Here is a 13,425-nt window from a genome sequence, read left to right on the forward strand (position 1 = left end):
TCCATGAACCAAAGCTGTATAAAGCATTATGAATTTGTAGTGCCTTATCTATCACACCCATAACGCATTCATAACAGCTGTAGGCTGTTTACAACAACCTGCATGTCTTTAAATGCATTCATTATGTCTTAGTCATATTTCTCTGTGTACTCATCTCTGTACTGTAGAAAGTATTCTTGAACGCTCTCCCTCTGTCTTGCAGTCTTTGTTGTACGTGAAACCCAAGTGTAACTATGCCGAGCTCAAGTGACACAGAGCTCTAAAGTGCTCAGCTCCGACTGCACCTCACAGGTCTGGGGCAGTAATCTGAACTATTTAAAGAGTATTACATCCTTCACATTAGCCTTTGGACTAGAATAACGCACACACCAGGGTGGTTAGGGTGAAATGTTCGTCAGACAGACCAACCCTGAGCCCAGCCGGAGGGGGAAATTATAGACCTAAAGTAGATGTGACACATGGAGGGTAAACCAGGGGGTGGGGAGAACTAAGAACTAAGATCCCCCTCCTCTTCCTCCTATTTGGAACGGTCCCCTTGTCCCTTTTGCTTAAGTGTAAATAAGTAAACCGACCCAATCAAGAGATGGGGGTGAAGGCAGAGGGGGGACTGAATGTTTGTGTGGGATTAAACAAAGGCAGAGGGGTAGTCGGCTGTGTTAAATTAGTTTGAATTTCACCAAAGTAAAGAGAGAAAGAGAGGGAGAAAAATGGAAGAAAGAACATTAGTGAGAGAAAGGCAGAGAGTAGCTGGCGTTTTTGAACTGAGCTCTGGAGGACCTATCATTACCAGATGGTACTGAATGGGAGCCTGCCAGCCTAGTCACTGCTTATTGCCTTAACTCTGCCCTCCATTTCTCTCTCTCCCTCCTTTCTTCCCTCCACTCTCCTCTTCTTGTCTCCATCGCTCTGTGGCTGTTCATTTTTAAATTTTCCTCTCTTTTCTCTCCCTCTATTTCCAGCTGTTTTTGGATCGCTCTCTCTCTCTCTCTCTCTCTTTTGCTGGGGGAAGATCTCTCCACCAAGTGTCTCAATTTAACAGAGCTCCCTCCCTCTCTCTCTTCCTCTCTCAGCCCCTTCCTCCTCCCCTTCGGCCGTGACAGAGCACACCTGCTTGGTCTTGGCTGCGCGCGCTCTCAGTGCAATTATCGCTCGGCCCCTTGCAGCACAGTGCAGAAGGCTCACAGTGATTCAGCCTATAGCCCCAACTGGATATTTGGAAGGAAGACCATCTGACCTCAGCGCACTCTATCTCTCTCGCTCTCTCTCCCACGGTTCTAAAGAGCACAGGTAGGATAACACACTGATAGATAGAGGGGATGGATCTTTGGGGGAAACTTGGGAAAGACTGGATTATAGGCCTGGGGAGTGTGGGAAGAGAGGGGGATTGTGAGGGGAGTTGTTAAAAGGGATTTGGAATTGGGGCTATTGTGTTTCGGGGGTCCCAAACGTGCAGACTTGGTTAGTAAAATGGTGATGCTGTGCTTGTGGTTTGAGGTTTTCTAATGGCTTGGAAGGTTCTGGGATGTGGATGCTCTTTTGATGTTCCTTCATTCCTGAACTCTGTCGCCAGACTCTGTGTTCAGTGGTTTTGTGGTTGAACTGGTCATGAACTGTTGTTCATTTCAATGCTTTTGCACATACATTCAATTAGAATGTACCACATGAGTCATGCCAGGCATAACATGAAAGTGATGCGTTTGTGCATGATATTGCAAACTTGTTTTGTGTGTGTGTGTGTGTGTGTGTGTGTGTGTGTGTGTGTGTGTGTGTGTGTGTGTGTGTGTGTGTGTGTGTGTGTGTGTGTGTGTGTGTGTGTGTGTGTGTGTGTGTGTGTGTGTGTGTGTGTGTGTGTGTGTGTGTGTGTGTGTGTGTGTGTGTGTGTGTGTGTGTGTGTGTGCTCGCTCCCTCTAAACTAGATGCGTGGCCAGGTCTTAGTCTCACAACAGGACTGGCTTAGGGAGGAGAGACCATAGCTAATCATTCCCATACCAGACCATGTGATAGTCTACAGAATGATGAAGACAGCACCAGCTATAGGGAGGGGGTGTGGTGCTACTGTTGATGCTAGCACTTCACTCCCATGCCAATGTATGATAAAACCCTATTTATCCAACAGAGGACCCCATGTTATCTTTCCTTGACTTTATTGGTTTATCCTTGGCTAGCGGATTTGAGGTTTTTACCCCTCAAGGCACTTGAGCAAGTGAGCTGTTTTGTCAGTTAGTTGGCTTGTGGTTGTACATGTGGTTTTCCCTTACATCAAACTGTCCAGTGTTTTCGTTTATGGCTTTACATGCATTCAGAGGTGTTGTGGGCAGAGGAATAGAGCGAAAGAGAAGAGGTTTCTTTGATGTGAAGTCCCTGGAGAGTTTTCTCTCCTCTCTTGTCAGTAACTGGCCCTGGTGGAAAACCCATTAAGTTTACCAGTGTCCTTTTCTTCAGTTGTAGCACTTTAATGCATTGCTTTCTCTTTTGTACTCTCCCTCTGGCACTTGGAGATCCTACAAGTGAAATAAAAACACAACAACAACAAGGATTTCTTTGTATTGCCTCAAGCCATGACAGTTCACTCGCAGCAGTTCAAGCCTGAATGAACCCATCCAGGGCATTTTAGACGAAAACAAATCGATCTGAAATGGTTTATTTGACTTGTTGTACTGCTGTTCTGTTTCACATCAACGTTAAGGCACCGTTTCGGCCCACCTCGTGACCACTCTGCTTTGATGGAAGCGCTGCAGACCCAAATCGCCCGGGGCAACCAAAATTAAAGGGAGGACCTGCTTTGAAGTCGAAGAAAGGGGGGGAAAAAAGCAGTACCTGGCAACCCAAAGCCTTATTAATCTACTAACAGTACAGCTTCCTCTATCACAGAGAGATCTGACTGATGGCTTCCCTGCAAGACACCGCAAAACTCCCAGCTAATAGCCAACATCCTCCAACACAGAGGGAGTTTTTTTTTACGGGGCTGAACTGGAGTTAGAGAACAGAGTGGAGAGGAAGGGATTGTGAGTTGGAGAACAGAGTGGAGAGGAAGGGATTATGAGTTGGAGAACAGAGTGGAGAGGAAGGGATTATGAGTTGGTGAACAGAGTGGAGAGGAAGGGATTATGAGTTAGAGAACAGAGTGGAGAGGAAGGGATTGTGAGTTGGAGAACAGAGTGGAGAGGAAGGGATTATGAGTTGGAGAACAGAGTGGAGAGGAAGGGATTATGAGTTGGTGAACAGAGTGGAGAGGAAGGGATTATGAGTTGGAGAACAGAGTGGAGAGGAAGGGATTATGAGTTGGAGAACAGAGTGGAGAGGAAGGGATTATGAGTTGGAGAACAGAGTGGAGAGGAAGGGATTATGAGTTGGAGAACAGAGTGGAGAGGAAGGGATTATGAGTTATAGAACAGAGTGGAGAGGAAGGGATTATGAGTTGGAGAACAGAGTGAAGAGGAATGGATTATGAGATGGAGAACAGAGTGGAGAGGAAGGGATTATGAGTTGGAGAACAGAGTGGAGAGGAAGGGATTATGAGTTGGAGAACAGAGTGGAGAGGAAGGGATTGTGAGTTGGAGAACAGAGTGAAGAGGAAGGGATTATGAGTTGGAGAACAGACTGGAGTGGAAGGGATTATGAGATGGAGAACAGAGTGGAGAGGAAGGGATTATGAGTTGGAGAACAGAGTGGAGAGGAAGGGATTATGAGTTGGAGAACAGAGTGGAGAGGAAGGGATTATGAGTTGGAGAACAGAGTGGAGAGGAAGGGATTATGAGTTGGAGAACAGAGTGGAGAGGAAGGGATTATGAGATGGAGAACAGAGTGGAGAGGAAGGGATTATGAGTTGGAGAACAGAGTGGAGAGGAAGGGATTATGAGATGGAGAACAGAGTGGAGAGGAAGGGATTATGAGTTGGAGAACAGAGTGGAGAGAAAGGGATTATGAGTTGGAGAACAGAGTGGAGAGGAATGGATTATGAGTTGGAGAACAGAGTGGAGAGAAAGGGATTATGAGTTGGAGAACAGAGTGGAGGAAAGGGATTATGAGTTGGAGAACAGAGTGGAGAGAAAGGGATTATGAGTTGGAGGATGGAGAGAAAGGGATTATGAGTTGGAGAACAGAGTGGAGAGAAAGGGATTATGAGTTGGAGAACATTGAGAGGAAGGGATTATGAGTTGGAGAACAGAGTGAGAGAAAGGGATTATGAGTTGGAGAACAGAAAGGGATTATGAGTTGGTGAACAGAGTGGAAGAAAGGGATTATGAGTTGGAGAACAGAGTGGAGAGAAAGGGATTATGAGTTGGAGAACAGAGTGGAGAGGAATGGATTATGAGTTGGAGAACAGAGTGGAGAGAAAGGGATTATGAGTTGGAGAACAGAGTGGAGAGAAAGGGATTATGAGTTGGAGAACAGAGTGGAGAGGAATGGATTATGAGGAGAACAGAGTGGAGAGAAAGGGATTATGAGGAGAACAGAGTGGAGAGGAAGGGATTATGAGTTGGAGAACAGAGTGGAGAGAAAGGGATTATGAGTTGGAGAACAGAGTGGAGAGAAAGGGATTATGAGTTGGAGAACAGAGTGGAGAGGAAGGGATTATGAGTTATAGAACAGAGTGGAGAGAAAGGGATTATGAGTTGGAGAACAGAGTGGAGAGAAAGGGATTATGAGTTGGAGAACAGAGTGGAGAGAAAGGGATTATGAGTTGGAGAACAGAGTGGAGAGAAAGGGATTATGAGTTGGAGAACAGAGTGGAGAGAAAGGGATTATGAGTTGGAGAACAGAGTGGAGAGAAAGGGATTATGAGTTGGAGAACAGAGTGGAGAGGAAGGGATTATGAGTTGGAGAACAGAGTGGAGAGAAAGGGATTATGAGTTGGAGAACAGAGTGGAGAGGAAGGGATTATGAGTTGGAGAACAGAGTGGAGAGGAAGGGATTATGAGTTGGAGAACAGAGTGGAGAGAAAGGGATTATGAGTTGGAGAACAGAGTGGAGAGAAAGGGATTATGAGTTGGAGAACAGAGTGGAGAGGAAGGGATTATGAGTTGGAGAACAGAGTGGAGAGAAAGGGATTATGAGTTGGAGAACAGAGTGGAGAGGAAGGGATTATGAGTTGGAGAACAGAGTGGAGAGAAAGGGATTATGAGTTGGAGAACAGAGTTGGAGAACAGAGAGAGGAAGGGATTATGAGTTGGAGAACAGAGTGGAGAGAAAGGGATTATGAGTTGGAGAACAGAGTGGAGAGAAAGGGATTATGAGTTGGAGAACAGAGTGGAGAGGAAGGGATTATGAGATGGAGAACAGAGTGGAGAGAAAGGGATTATGAGTTGGAGAACAGAGTGGAGAGAAAGGGATTATGAGTTGGAGAACAGAGTGGAGAGAAAGGGATTATGAGTTGGAGAACAGAGTGGAGAGGAAGGGATTAGAGTTGGAGAACAGAGTGAAGAGAATGGATTATGAGATTGGAGAGGAAGGGATTATGAGTTGGAGAACAGAGTGGAGAGGAAGGGATTATGAGTTGAGAACAGAGTGGAGAGGAAGGGAGAGTTGGAGAACAGAGAAGAGGAAGGGATTATGAGTTGGAGAACAGAGATGGAGGAGAGAGGAAGGGATTATGAGTTGGAGAACAGAGTGGAGAGGAAGGGATTAGAGTTGGAGAACAGAGTGGAGAGGAAGGGATTATGAGTTGGAGAACAGAGTGGAGAGGAAGGGATTATGAGTTGGAGAACAGAGTGGAGAGGAAGGGATTATGAGATGGAGAACAGAGTGGAGAGGAAGGGATTATGAGTTGGAGAACAGAGTGGAGAGGAGGGATTATGAGATGGAGAACAGAGTGGAGAGGAAGGGATTATGAGTTGGAGAACAGAGTGGAGAGAAAGGATTAGGGAGTTGGAGAACAGAGTGGAGAGGAATGGATTATGGAGAACAGAGTGGAGAGAAAGTGGAGAACAAGTGGAGAGAAAGGGATTATGAGTTGGAGAACAGAGTGGAGAGAAAGGGATTATGAGTTGGAGAACAGAGTGGAGAGAAAGGGATTATGAGTTGGAGAACAGAGTGGAGAGAAAGGGATTAGAGTTGGAGAACAGAGGAGAGGAAGGGATTATGAGTTGGAGAACAGAGTGGAGAGAAAGGGATTATGAGTTGGAGAACAGAGTGGAGAGAAAGGGATTATGAGTTGGAGAACAGAGTGGAGAGAAAGGGATTATGAGTTGGAGAACAGAGTGGAGAGAAAGGGATTATGAGTTGGAGAACAGAGTGGAGAGGAAGGGATTATGAGTTGGAGAACAGAGTGGAGAGAAAGGGATTATGAGTTGGAGAACAGAGTGGAGAGAAAGGGATTATGAGTTGGAGAACAGAGTGGAGAGGAATGGATTAGAGATGGAGAACAGAGTGGAGAGAAAGGGATTATGAGTTGGAGAACAGAGTGGAGAGAAGGGATTATGAGTTGAGAACAGAGTGGAGAGAAAGGGATTATGAGTTGGAGAACAGAGTGGAGAGAAAGGGATTATGTGGAGAGGAAGGGATTATGAGTTGGAGAACAGAGTGGAGAGAAAGGGATTATGAGTTGGAGAACAGAGTGGAGAGAAAGGGATTATGAGTTGGAGAACAGAGTGGAGAGAAAGGGATTATGAGTTGGAGAACAGAGTGGAGAGAAAGGGATTATGAGTTGGAGAACAGAGTGGAGAGAAAGGGATTATGAGTTGGAGAACAGAGTGGAGAGAAAGGGATTATGAGTTGGAGAACAGAGGGATTATGAGTTGGAGAACAGAGTGGAGAGAAAGGGATTATGAGTTGGAGAACAGAGTTGGAGAACAGAGTGGAGAGAAAGGGAGTTTGGAGAGAAAGGGATTATGAGTTGGAGAACAGAGTGGAGAGAAAGGGATTATGAGTTGGAGGAGAGGAAGGAGAAAGGGATTATGAGTTGGAGAACAGAGTGGAGAGGAAGGGATTATGAGTTGGAGAACAGAGTGGAGAGAAAGGGATTATGAGTTGGAGAACAGAGTGGAGAGAAAGGGATTATGAGTTGGAGAACAGAGTGGAGAGAAAGGGATTATGAGTTGGAGAACAGAGTGGAGAGAAAGGGATTATGAGTTGGAGAACAGAGTGGAGAGAAAGGGATTATGAGTTGGAGAAAACAGAGTTGGAGAACAGAAAGGGATTATGAGTTGGAGAACAGAGTGGAGAGAAAGGGATTATGAGTTGGAGAACAGAGTGGAGAGAAAGGATTATGAGTTGGAGAACAGTGGAGAGAAAGGGATTATGAGTTGGAGAACAGAGTGGAGAGAAAGGGATTATGAGTTGGAGAACAGAGTGGAGAGAACAAGGGATTATGAGTTGGAGAACAGAGTGGAGAGAAAGGGATTATGAGTTGGAGAACAGAGTGGAGAGAAAGGGATTATGAGTTGGAGAACAGAGTGGAAAGGGATTATGAGTTGGAGAACAGAGTGGAGAGAAAGGGATTATGAGTTGGAGAACAGAGTGGAGAGAAAGGGATTATGAGTTGGAGAACAGAGTGGAGAGAAAGGGATTATGAGTTGGAGAACAGAGTGGAGAGGAAGGGATTATGAGTTGGAGAACAGAGTGGAGAGAAAGGGATTATGAGTTGGAGAACAGAGTGGAGAGAAAGGGATTATGAGTTGGAGAACAGAGTGGAGAGAAAGGGATTATGAGTTGGAGAACAGAGTGGAGAGAAAGGGATTATGAGTTGGAGAACAGAGTGGAGAGAAAGGGATTATGAGTTGGAGAACAGAGTGGAGAGGAAGGGATTATGAGTTGGAGAACAGAGTGGAGAGAAAGGGATTATGAGTTGGAGAACAGAGTGGAGAGAAAGGGATTATGAGTTGGAGAACAGAGTGGAGAGAAAGGGATTATGAGTTGGAGAACAGAGTGGAGAGGAAGGGATTATGAGTTGGAGAACAGAGTGGAGAGAAAGGGATTATGAGTTGGAGAACAGAGTGGAGAGAAAGGGATTATGAGTTGGAGAACAGAGTGGAGAGGAAGGGATTATGAGTTGGAGAACAGAGTGGAGAGAAAGGGATTATGAGTTGGAGAACAGAGTGGAGAGAAAGGGATTATGAGTTGGAGAACAGAGTGGAGAGGAAGGGATTATGAGTTGGAGAACAGAGTGGAGAGAAAGGGATTATGAGTTGGAGAACAGAGTGGAGAGGAAGGGATTATGAGTTGGAGAACAGAGTGGAGAGAAAGGGATTATGAGTTGGAGAACAGAGTGGAGAGAAAGGGATTATGAGTTTGGAGAGGAAGGGATTATGAGTTGGAGAACAGAGTGGAGAGAAAGGGATTATGAGTTGGAGAACAGAGTGGAGAGAAAGGGGGAGTTTGGAGAGGAAGGGATTATGAGTTGGAGAACAGAGTTGGAGAACAGAGAGAAAGGGATTATGAGTTGGAGAACAGAGTGGAGAGGAATGGATTAAGAGATGGAGAACAGAGAAAGAGTGGAGAGAAAGGGATTATGAGTTGGAGAACAGAGTGGAGAGAAAGGGATTATGAGTTGGAGAACAGAGTGGAGAGAAAGGGATTATGAGTTGGAGAACAGAGTGGAGAGGAAGGGATTATGAGTTGGAGAACAGAGTGGAGAGAAAGGGATTATGAGTTGGAGAACAGAGTGGAGAGAAAGGGATTATGAGTTGGAGAACAGAGTGGAGAGAAAGGATTATGAGTTGGAGAACAGAGTGGAGAGAAAGAAGGATTATGAGTTGGAGAACAGAGTGGAGAGAAAGGGATTATGAGTTGGAGAACAGAGTGGAGAGGAAGGGATTATGAGTTGGAGAACAGAGTGGAGAGAAAGGGATTATGAGTTGGAGAACAGAGTGGAGAGAAAGGGATTATGAGTTGGAGAACAGAGTGGAGAGAAAGGGATTATGAGTTGGAGAACAGAGTGGAGAGAAAGGGATTATGAGTTGGAGAACAGAGTGGAGAGAAAGGGATTATGAGTTGGAGAACAGAGTGGAGAGGAAGGGATTATGAGTTGGAGAACAGAGTGGAGAGGAATGGATTATGAGTTGGAGAACAGAGTGGAGAGAAAGGGATTATGAGTTGGAGAACAGAGTGGAGAGGAAGGGATTATGAGTTGGAGAACAGAGTGGAGAGAAAGGGATTATGAGTTGGAGAACAGAGTGGAGAGAAAGGGATTATGAGTTGGAGAACAGAGTGGAGAGAAAGGGATTATGAGTTGGAGAACAGAGTGGAGAGGAAGGGATTATGAGATGGAGAACAGAGTGGAGAGAAAGGGATTGTGAGTTGGAGAACAGAGTGGAGAGGAAGGGATTATGAGTTGGAGAACAGAGTGGAGAGAAAGGGATTATGAGTTGGAGAACAGAGTGGAGAGAAAGGGATTATGAGTTGGAGAACAGAGTGGAGAGAAAGGGATTATGAGTTGGAGAACAGAGTGGAGAGAAAGGGATTATGAGATGGAGAACAGAGTGGAGAGGAAGGGATTATGAGATGGAGAACAGAGTGAGAGAAAGGGATTGTGAGTTGGAGAACAGAGTGGAGAGAAAGGGATTATGAGTTGGAGAACAGAGTGGGAAAGGGATTATGAGTTGGAGAACAGAGTGGAGAGAAAGGGATTATGAGTTGGAGAACAGAGTGGAGAGAAAGGGATTATGAGTTGGAGAACAGAGTGGAGAGAAAGGGATTATGAGTTGGAGAACAGAGTGGAGAGAAAGGGATTATGAGTTGGAGAACAGAGTGGAGAGGAATGGATTAAGAGATGGAGGATGGACAGGACTTGTTTTCCTAGTCCACCCCTAGTGCTCTCCACAACCTCAACCTAAACATGTTGTGGCATGTTGATGGAGTCGTTGATGTCGAAGTCTCGTTTGTTTGGACTAACTTGTACAGTATAGTTTGGTTAGCTCTGTATTAGAAAAGTAAGACATGGGTCTTTAGAGGCGAGGCCCAGGGTTGAGCCCAGGGGCCACATTTTCCCGTCTGGACTCACTGTAACTGTCCAGGTCGAGAGAGAACAATACGCTGAAAGATGGACGTTAGCCACAAATGATGTTTAAAGTTTCATTCTCCAGTAGGGCTCTTTCCAAAAAGGAAATGGTACTGCCAAAGGGTCAAATAAGAAATGTCTTAATATATGGGAGATGAAGGGAGAGGGAAAAGAGAGAGAAAAGGAGTAGATGTTCACTTCTGTTCAATACAGGCTGTAGATAATACAGGCTGTAGATAATACAAGCTGTATATAATACAGGCTATAGATAATACAGGTTGTATATAATACAGGCTGTAGATAATACAAGCCGTATGTAATACAGGCTGTAGATAATACATGCTGTAGATAATACAGGTTGTAGATAATACAGGCTGTAGATAATACAGGCTGTAGATAATACAAGCTGTAGATAATACAGGCTGTAGATAATACAGGCTGTAGATAATACAGGTTGTAGATAATACAGGCTGTAGATAATACAGGCTGTAGATAATACAAGCTGTAGATAATACAGGCTGTAGAAAATACAGGCTGTAGATAATACAGGCTGTATATGATACAGGTTGTAGATACTACATGCTGTATATAATACAGGCTGTAGATAATACAGGCTGTAGATGATACAAGCAGTAGATAATACAGGCTGTAGATAATACAGGCTGTAGATAATACAGGCTGTAGATGATACAAGCAGTAGATAATACAGGCTGTATATAATACAGGCTGTAGATAATACAGGCTGTATATAATACAGGCTGTAGATAATACAGGCTGTAGATAATACAGGCTGTAGATGATACAAGCAGTAGATAATACAGGCTGTATATAATACAGACTGTAGATAATACAGGCTGTATATAATACAGGCTGTAGATAATACAGGCTGTAGAGGATACAAGCTGTAGATGATACAAGCTCTAGATAATACAGGCTGTAGATAATACAGGCTGCAGATAATACAGGCTGCAGATAATACAGGCTGTATATAATACAGGCTGCAGATAATACAGGCTGTAGATAATACAGGCTATAGATAATACAAGCTGTAGATGATACAGGCTGTAGATAATACAGGCTGTAGATAACACAGGCTGTAGATAATACAGGCTGTAGATAATACAGGCTGTAGATAATACAAGCTGTAGATAATACAGGCTGTAGATAATACAGGCTGTAGATAACACAGGCTGTAGATAATACAGGCTGTAGATAATACAAGCTGTAGATAATACAGGCTGTAGATAATACAGGCTGTAGATAATACAGGCTGTAGATAATACAGGCTGTAGATAATACAAGCTGTAGATAATACAAGCTGTATATAATACAAGCTGTAGATAATACAGGCTGTAGATAATACATGCTGTAGATAATACAGGCTGTAGATAATACAGGCTATAGATAATACAAGCTGTAGATGATACAGGCTGTATATAATACAGGCTATAGATAATACAGGCTGCAGATAATACAGGCTGTAGATAATACAGGCTGTAGATAATACAAGCTGTAGATAATACAGGCTGTAGATAATACAGGCTGTAGATAACACAGGCTGTAGATAATACAGGCTGTAGATAATACAAGCTGTAGATAATACAGGCTGTAGATAATACAAGCTGTAGATAATACATGCTGTAGATAATACAGGTTGTAGATAATACAAGCTGTAGATAATACAGGCTGTAGATAATACAAGCTGTAGATAATACAGGCTGTAGATAATACAGGCTGTAGATAACACAGGCTGTAGATAATACAGGCTGTAGATAATACAAGCTGTAGATAATACACGCTGTATATAATACAAGCTGTAGATAATACAAGCTGTAGATAATACAGGCTGTAGATAATACAAGCATGGATATATAAATGTCAGCCATACAATACTTCACATTGAAAGGTTCAAACGCGGTGTAACAATTCACTGGCTTTCTCCTACAATGGTCCAAAACAGCACAGACGCTTTAGGGTTTTCTGCGGTCTGTCAACGATATATGTGTTTTTATGACCCAAGTTCTGAATATCTTTGGAGTTCTCCCAAATCCCAAAGAAATGCAATGCTCGCAGACGTTGGTCTTGCAACGGATCCAGAGCGAGTTTCTGGGTTTGATGTGGGGAAATCACCCTGTTAGGGAACTATTGTGACCACTGAAGGGGTTAGTGGTGCAGGCATTTCCTGTTGACAAAGCGCTGGTATATTATCTGTGCTCCCACCATTAGACATAGAAGTTATTTCTTGGATGGGATCTCCGTTTTTCTCCCCATATAGATAAACTCTCTTGAACTAAGATGTCTTTGGAAATGTCTTTAGGGAAAAAACAATGACAAATGGAGACCCGTTAGTAGGATTTCAATATGGAGGCAGACAAATCACGCAGACAGACAAACTAGGTCTTGAGGACTGGAAATGGTTAGAACTGTCTGGGTATCTGCATCTGGTTGGGGAGAAGTTGAGTTGTTGATGGGTTTAAAGGGGGCACACATGTTTCAGACATCTCATAGCCTTGTAAATACCTCCCATGGATTCGTTACTGACAGGCCCTCTGGAGGCAGAAGGCTGAGACCCTGGTCAAGGAGAGTTGGAGTAGAATGGAGTCATGGAGGGTTGAGGTAGTGGTAGGGGGTAGGAGGATTTGAATTGTTGTCTTGAGATCTGTCTCCTGTCAGTCACTCAGACTCGCAAATGCTGCACAAATTTGGAAAGGTATGAGTATGGGTTGATGACCTACATACTGTACATGTGGCATGGATGGAATACAGCTGAATGGTGTTCGAGAGAGAGAGAGAGAGAGAGAGAGAGAGAGAGAGAGAGAGAGAGGGAGAGAGAGACATAGGGAGAGAGAGACAGAGAGAGGGAGAGACAGAGGGAGAGAGAGAGAGAGAGAGAGAGAGAGAGAGAGAGAGAGAGAGAGAGAGAGAGAGAGAGAGAGAGAGAGAGAGAGAGAGAGAGAGAGAGAGAGAGAGAGAGAGAGAGAGAGAGAGAGAGAGAGAGAGAGAGAGAGAGAGAGAGAGAGAGAGAGAGAGAGAGAGAGAGAGAGAGAGAGAGAGAGAGAGAGAGAGAGAGAGAGAGAGACAGAGAGAGAGAGAGAGAGAGAGGGAGAGAGGTGTGGAGGGAATAATGAGACAGATATGTTTCATAGTGTCTCTACTGTAATCTGCTTCCTGCCTGAGACTTGTCAGAAGTGTGTCCAGATTTTTACAGAAAGTGGAGAGGGAGAGAAGGAGAGAGGGATGAGAGGGAAGGAGGGGGGTTGACAAGGCTGCTGCAACGAAAGGAAGTGTCAACCCCCACCCCTCCGCTCAGAGAGAAAGATCAGACTTGCTCTGACAAAACACAGCCCTCAGGCCTTACAGAGAATGAGAGGATGAGGAGGAGGAGGAGGAGGAGGAGGAGGAGGAGGTGGAGGAGGAGGAGGAGGAGGAGGAGGAGGAGGAGGAATGAAAGGGAAAGGGTGTCTTTTGACTGCTCTCACCTTTCGATT

The 13,425-nt window shown here is 44.4% G+C and overlaps 1 protein-coding gene across 1 annotated transcript in view; it reads left to right on the forward strand.

The window, feature by feature from the left end:
• The first annotated feature begins 959 nt into the window (after nucleotides 1-959).
• The window catches only part of LOC118392555 (decorin), a 37,513-nt gene continuing 25,047 nt past the window's right edge, over nucleotides 960-13,425 (forward strand). The window contains exon 1 of the mRNA XM_035784615.2: nucleotides 960-1,287. The gene's annotated coding sequence lies outside the window, so the exon portion shown is untranslated. The remainder of the gene's footprint in view (nucleotides 1,288-13,425) is intronic.

The sequence above is a fragment of the Oncorhynchus keta genome, unplaced genomic scaffold (genome assembly GCF_023373465.1).
Source record: "Oncorhynchus keta strain PuntledgeMale-10-30-2019 unplaced genomic scaffold, Oket_V2 Un_contig_2440_pilon_pilon, whole genome shotgun sequence".
Lineage (NCBI taxonomy): Eukaryota > Metazoa > Chordata > Actinopteri > Salmoniformes > Salmonidae > Oncorhynchus > Oncorhynchus keta.